Source organism: Carcharodon carcharias, chromosome 23, assembly GCF_017639515.1.
Source record: "Carcharodon carcharias isolate sCarCar2 chromosome 23, sCarCar2.pri, whole genome shotgun sequence".
In the NCBI taxonomy this organism is placed as follows: Eukaryota; Metazoa; Chordata; class Chondrichthyes; order Lamniformes; family Lamnidae; genus Carcharodon; species Carcharodon carcharias.
Genome location: NC_054489.1, coordinates 19,104,280 through 19,110,279, shown reverse-complemented (window position 1 = coordinate 19,110,279; position 6,000 = coordinate 19,104,280).

Below are 6,000 nucleotides of genomic sequence, written 5' to 3'. Positions count from 1 at the left end.
TATTAGGGTGTCCCTTTAGTCGGCCACTTGTGCGGATCTTGAACTCCACCCACCTTGAAAAGACCCTTTTCCCACCTCGAGGGACTTCACTGACTGACCAACTGCAAGGTCAAGGTCATTTTGGAAAAATGGTGTGTGTCACCTTTCAAACTCATTCGACCATCTTCTGCCCTCCATCTGTCACCCACTAACTTCCCCCCATCACCATAGACTCACCCAATATCACTATTCCTCTCCCCACTGTCACTCTTGAACCTCTCCCACCCGCCCCCCGTTACCCTGGATCCTATCGCGATCCACCTCCGCATGCCTTTCCTCCCCTCAGATCCAACACCCGTTACCATCCCCATTCCCACCTGACCCTGCCCCCTCTTATTATCCAAGCCCTCTGTCTTGTCTCCCTCCATGACCCACCCGATGAGACCTTCACCTTCCACCTGCCCCCCTACTATTCCACCCACCCCCCCCCCTTGACTGCAACAGTTCCCTCCTATCACCAGTGCCCTCAGTTCTTCCCCCAGGACTCCAACGATGACATAGCTGACCCCACCCTCTAAGACACTACCCCCTTCCCCGGACACTCTCCTCACCCTGCCCCATAAGCCTGCCTCCCCTGTCCAATCTTCACTCCATCCTTCCATCCTACCGCCACTTCCCCCTTCCAGCCTTCACCCATCTCCCTCGTCCATCCTCGGCGCATCGTTTGCTAATGGCACTTGGGTGAAGTTATGTGATGCCCTGAGAAGGAGAAATCAACATCCAGGACCTCAAAGTCATTGATGAAGTGAAGATCGCCAGGTGCATACCACTTATATGGAATTGGGAAACAGACCGTTCTAAATTCTCGCTAGCGAGGCGCTTAATTTGGAGGGGGAATGTAATTCCGGTGAGTTGGCATTTAAATGAACATTCATGAGATGCAAATGAATGCAAAAGTGGTTCCCGACATAAATCAGCAGGAAACTAGGCCTGCCTTTAGAATTTCCTGCTGGCGGGAGACTTTTTCTGTCATGCCAAATTTAGTGCCCTCATCCACCACGATTGCAACTGCTGGGGAGAGAGGAAAATTCTGCCCAATAGATCAGTAATCACCAAGCTTGGGGCAGGAAAGAAGATGAAATAAATCAGGAAACAATGATTAGGAGATTTCAAGATTAAGCCTTAAATGCAATTGGTTTTCTGCAGAGGTAGAAAGAAGAGTAGAAAATTCATAGTTTTGAGATTCTAGGAAAAAATGAATTAGAGTGGTGCAAGGAGCCTGCTTCATCAGCTTCTGCTTTCGTTGTGTCAGCATCACAGGCTAATATCTGTACTCCGCCAACATGTACAAGGATAACGCTAGCTAAACCAGGCATGACCTGCTGGGATGGTAGTCCTGGTAATGAAAACTTTTAAATGGAAATAATCTAAAAATGAGTCTTGACGATTTGAAGCGATGGGGTTGTGACTATCTCCTTTGGCAGCTTGTCCCATTGTGGGATTGTCCTTGGGAAGAAAGATTGTTGATGCACTGTCTTGTAAGCAAATGGACTTTGTAGGGTGGAATGTCTACCTCATGTTTTGTCATTGCCAGAGGGCACCTGGTACTTGTTTCCGTCAATTCCCACCAGCCCATTCCATATTTTACAGAACATGGTCAGTCTGTTTTTTTCCCTCCTTTGCTGTAGAGATTTCTGTACCAAATCGTTATCAAAGATGTGACACTGGTGTATTTCCCATACTGATTCATGCAGCACGAGTCTTGATTTTTACACCACAAGGAAGGAGGAACAGCAAAAAGGATGGCATATTTGAAAATGAGGACAATATTATAAGACAGGAAATATGCCAGCAATAATTTTAGCATTTTTATTTGGCACAAGAAAAACTCATTTGTACTCAGCAAACTCTTACTTTTGGAACTAGTGTGACAGACAAAAGCAATTGCTTTCCCCAAATCCCTTCTCATTTAAATCCTGTCAGTCTGCTTCAGTACAAGGGGAAAGATTTCACAGTTCAGCATCAACCTTTGACAGCAGCAATTCTAAGCTTTGTTGCAAGTTAGTAGTAAACATAGAAGATATTATCTAAGGCCGCAACCTAATGTTTTGCTGCTTGTGCCTAGAAAGAACATAGAGCCACAAGTCACGATTTACAGGCTCTTCACAGATATAATACAGGGTACTAATGAATTGCTAGTGTTTGCATTACATTCAAAACCAAATACTACAACATTTGTGGGAGAATCACCTCTTGTATAAAAGGCCTGTTGCTAACATGCATGCAGTTTGTAGGAGCTTTCAACTTTGAGTCTTAAACTGTTACATTATGAACTCAATGCCAAGCTTATTCCCATAGCTAAACTGGACATGGTGAGATCCATTTCAATGGATAGTTTAGCTCTGTAGTTGATCTGTAAGAGTTGACCAATGTACTTATAGTGCAAGTTCCCCTCCTCCATCACCTCAGGCTGTTAGATTCATGCCAATAAGTTGATATAACTGTACGTAACTAACGGAGACAGAGCACATGATTTTCTAGTTTCTGTTGAAACCCAGAGCACCACCACACATCTATAGACTCATATACGTGACCACATCATAGTACATGAGATCTTGACACGCCCAGTGACGATCTGAATTCCAAAGAAAATATCATCTGAAGCATGAGTAAGATGGTAATGGCTATTGCAATCACTGCATCACATGTTACAGAATAACATTGCATTTCTACTGGGCAACATCACTAAACCTGGGAGCTCAATCACAATAAAGTTACACGTTCCACAATAAGGCAAAGAGAGCCTGAAAATAGCATGAACATTTGATGTAAATGTAAACATTTGATGTAAATCCATATGATCCAAAAAGTCATAAAGGAACGTTAGATTTTCTTAAAAAGTCAATTACCTTCCGAACCCATGACCCCTACCATCTAGAAGGACTAAGACAGCAGACACATGGAACACCACCACCTGGAAGTTCCCCTCCAAGTCACTCACCATCCTGACTTGGAAATATATTGCCGTTCTTTCACAGTCGCTGGGTCAAAATCCTGGAACTCCCTCCCCATCAGCACTGTGGGTGTACCTACACCAACATGGACTGCAGCGGTTCAAGAAGGCAGTTCACCACCACCTTCTCAAGGGCAATTAGGGATTGGCAATTTAGGCTGGCCTAACAGCGATGCCCACACTCCATGAATGAATAAAATAAAATTATCTTGGCTGCCATATTTCTAAATGGGAAATATGGTGTCCATTAGGGACATGAATCTTAGTTGAGACCTTCAGTCAATAAAGAACTTGGACTACGTAAAGAAAGAAGGAAGAACTTGGCATAGATAATACACTTTTCTGGAGGTCGTTAAGTACTTTACAGCTAATTAATTACATTGGAAGTGTGCTTATTGTTATTTTATAAGGCAACATGGTAGCGATTTGTGCACAGCAATGAAATACATAAGAAAATAATATTTTGCTGGTGCTGTTTGAGGAATGAATGTTGGCCAAAATGTTAATTGCCTGTTCTTTTTCAGATGTGCCCTTGGATTTTTATGTCCATCCGAGAAGGTCTCGGTTTAGCATCGCGTCCAAAAGCCATCACTCCTAACAATGCAAAGACCGTCTCCCTCTCTTGCCACCTTCCTCGATGTAATACAATGAAGTGCCACCCTAGGATATGTGTTCAAATCACAGAGAAATGCTTGAATCCACGAATGTTGGACTCAGAGATAAGAGTGTTAGTTATAAGACTGTACATTGGCGTCCATGGTTGGTCGCTTTTAAGTTCTCAAGGAAGTAATGACTGTGTATCCATTTTATTTGTCATGATCGGTAACAAGAGATGTTGTACCGTCTGTCCTCAAGATAAGTAGGGCATGGATATAATCCAAATGGAGGACTCTTGGATCCAAATTTCAAATGGTCAATTTTCCTCCATTTTATGATTTTCAAGAACAGTAATTCCTCACGTGTTTCATTATAATGCTGACAAACTAAGGCACTTACTTGGTTTCAACACCACAGTTCTCACAGGTCCCCTCTCCCTGCCATCCCTCAGCTGAGGTGCAGCCAGCAGACACTGCTATTGCCCTCCACAAGTCACTGCCAGAGTTGTCTGGTATCACGGGCCTGGCAGTCTGGACAATTTTTCAACTGCTCCCAATTTTGTCCCTCATCTGCACTGCTTCTGCCCCCACCCACTCCTCTCCCTCCAACTGCTCTTACCGCTGAAGTCTCTGGTGTCTGTCACTAGTACCACCGGGCACTCCTTCAGCCTCTCCAGCACCAACATCACCTTCTGGCATTAGACGTAGCCCAGTCACTCTGAAACCAGGCAGCTGGTGAGTGTAATTTTTATTTACATTTAGATATTTTTTATATTTAGTCATTTATTTTAATTTAAAAGTTATTTCATTTAGGAATGTAGGACTTTAGGATTGCACAGTATTTCAATTTACAGAAAAATGTTTTAATGGTTTTTTTTTTATCTGAGAAATGCCCAGAAGAACCTAACTACAGTTTTTACATTAGTTGTACAGGGAAAATCCGGTTCACTTAACAGTGTTTTGGCTAAAACCACACTTTTCAGGAATGCAACTGCAAAGTTAAGTGGGGAATTACTGTACAGTTTGTGCCCCTGTGCCTCTGTTCAAAACTTGGTGCTGCATTTATGTGAAACAGCTGGTGCATGGTGTCCAAAACAATCCATAGTAGAGAACTCCAAACAAATTGGAATTTGGAGGTCACTTCATCTCAATATTTAATGTGGGATATCTTCCCTGTAATTTTGTGGAGTAGAAGTTTCAGCAGCACCACTGGAATTGCGGCAGAATTCCCATCCAGAGGTTTCTCATCCCAAATTATGTAGCACCAGGGTATGTAACTAACAGAGGCAGAGCACATGATTTTCTAGTTTCTGTTGAAACCAGGAGCACCACCGCACATCACAGACTCATATGCTTAATCACATCATAGTACACGAGATCTTGACACGCCCAGAGGCAATCTCAATTTCAAAGGAAATATCATCAGAACCACGAGTAAGGTGGTAGTGACTACTGCACCTCACTCATTGTGTGCTTCACACACAGAGGGGGGTAGTGAGGCTTGGAGCAGCAGCCTGATGACATTTAACTTCCGGCAAACTGTTGTCTCTGTAGGAATGGCAATCAGTCCTTCTGGGATTGAAAGCTGTTCAGCATTTCAATATCAGGCCACACTGAGCACCCACAATGGAAGCCAAACCTGCTCTCAGCAGCCATAGGTACCATGGAATTATCTGGAGCATTTCTAAAGCACACTCTCAGGATAGTGCCATGATTTAAATGATGGACAGAAACAGCATCCTTTCCTTCCAGGACCTTCTTAAGGAATGCAGAAACCTGGAACACTTGGGTTCTTCATCAGAAACCCAACCTCACCACACTCAAATTACTTTCAACTGCCATGACTTTTCTCCAATTTATATAATGTAATTTGATTTACCCCTATAGCATGTCTACTTGATATCAAGAAACAGCTGAAGGCACTGCATACTGCAAAGGCTATGGGGCCCTGACAACATCCCGGCAATAGGACTGAAGACTTGTGCTCCAGAACAGGCAGTGGCCCTAGCTAAGCTGTTCCAGTACAGCTACAACACTGGTATCTACCCAGTAATGTGGAAAATTGCCCATGTATGTCCTGTTCACAAAAAGGTCAAATCTAATCCAGCCAATTACCGCCCCATCTCCTCTCGATCAGCATCAAAGTGATGGTGTCGTCGACAGTGCTATCAAGAGGCACTTACACACCAATAACCTGCTCACTGATGCTTAGTTTGGTTTCTGCCAGGGCCAACTCGGCTTCTGACTTTATTGATTTCATTACAGCCTTAGTCCAAACATGATCAAAGCAGCTGAAATCCAGAGGTGAGGTGAGAGTGACTGTCCTTGACATCAAGGCAGCATTTGACCGAGTGTGGCGTCAAGGAGCCCTGGAAAAATGGGAGTCAATGGAAATTGGAGGAAAATTTTCTA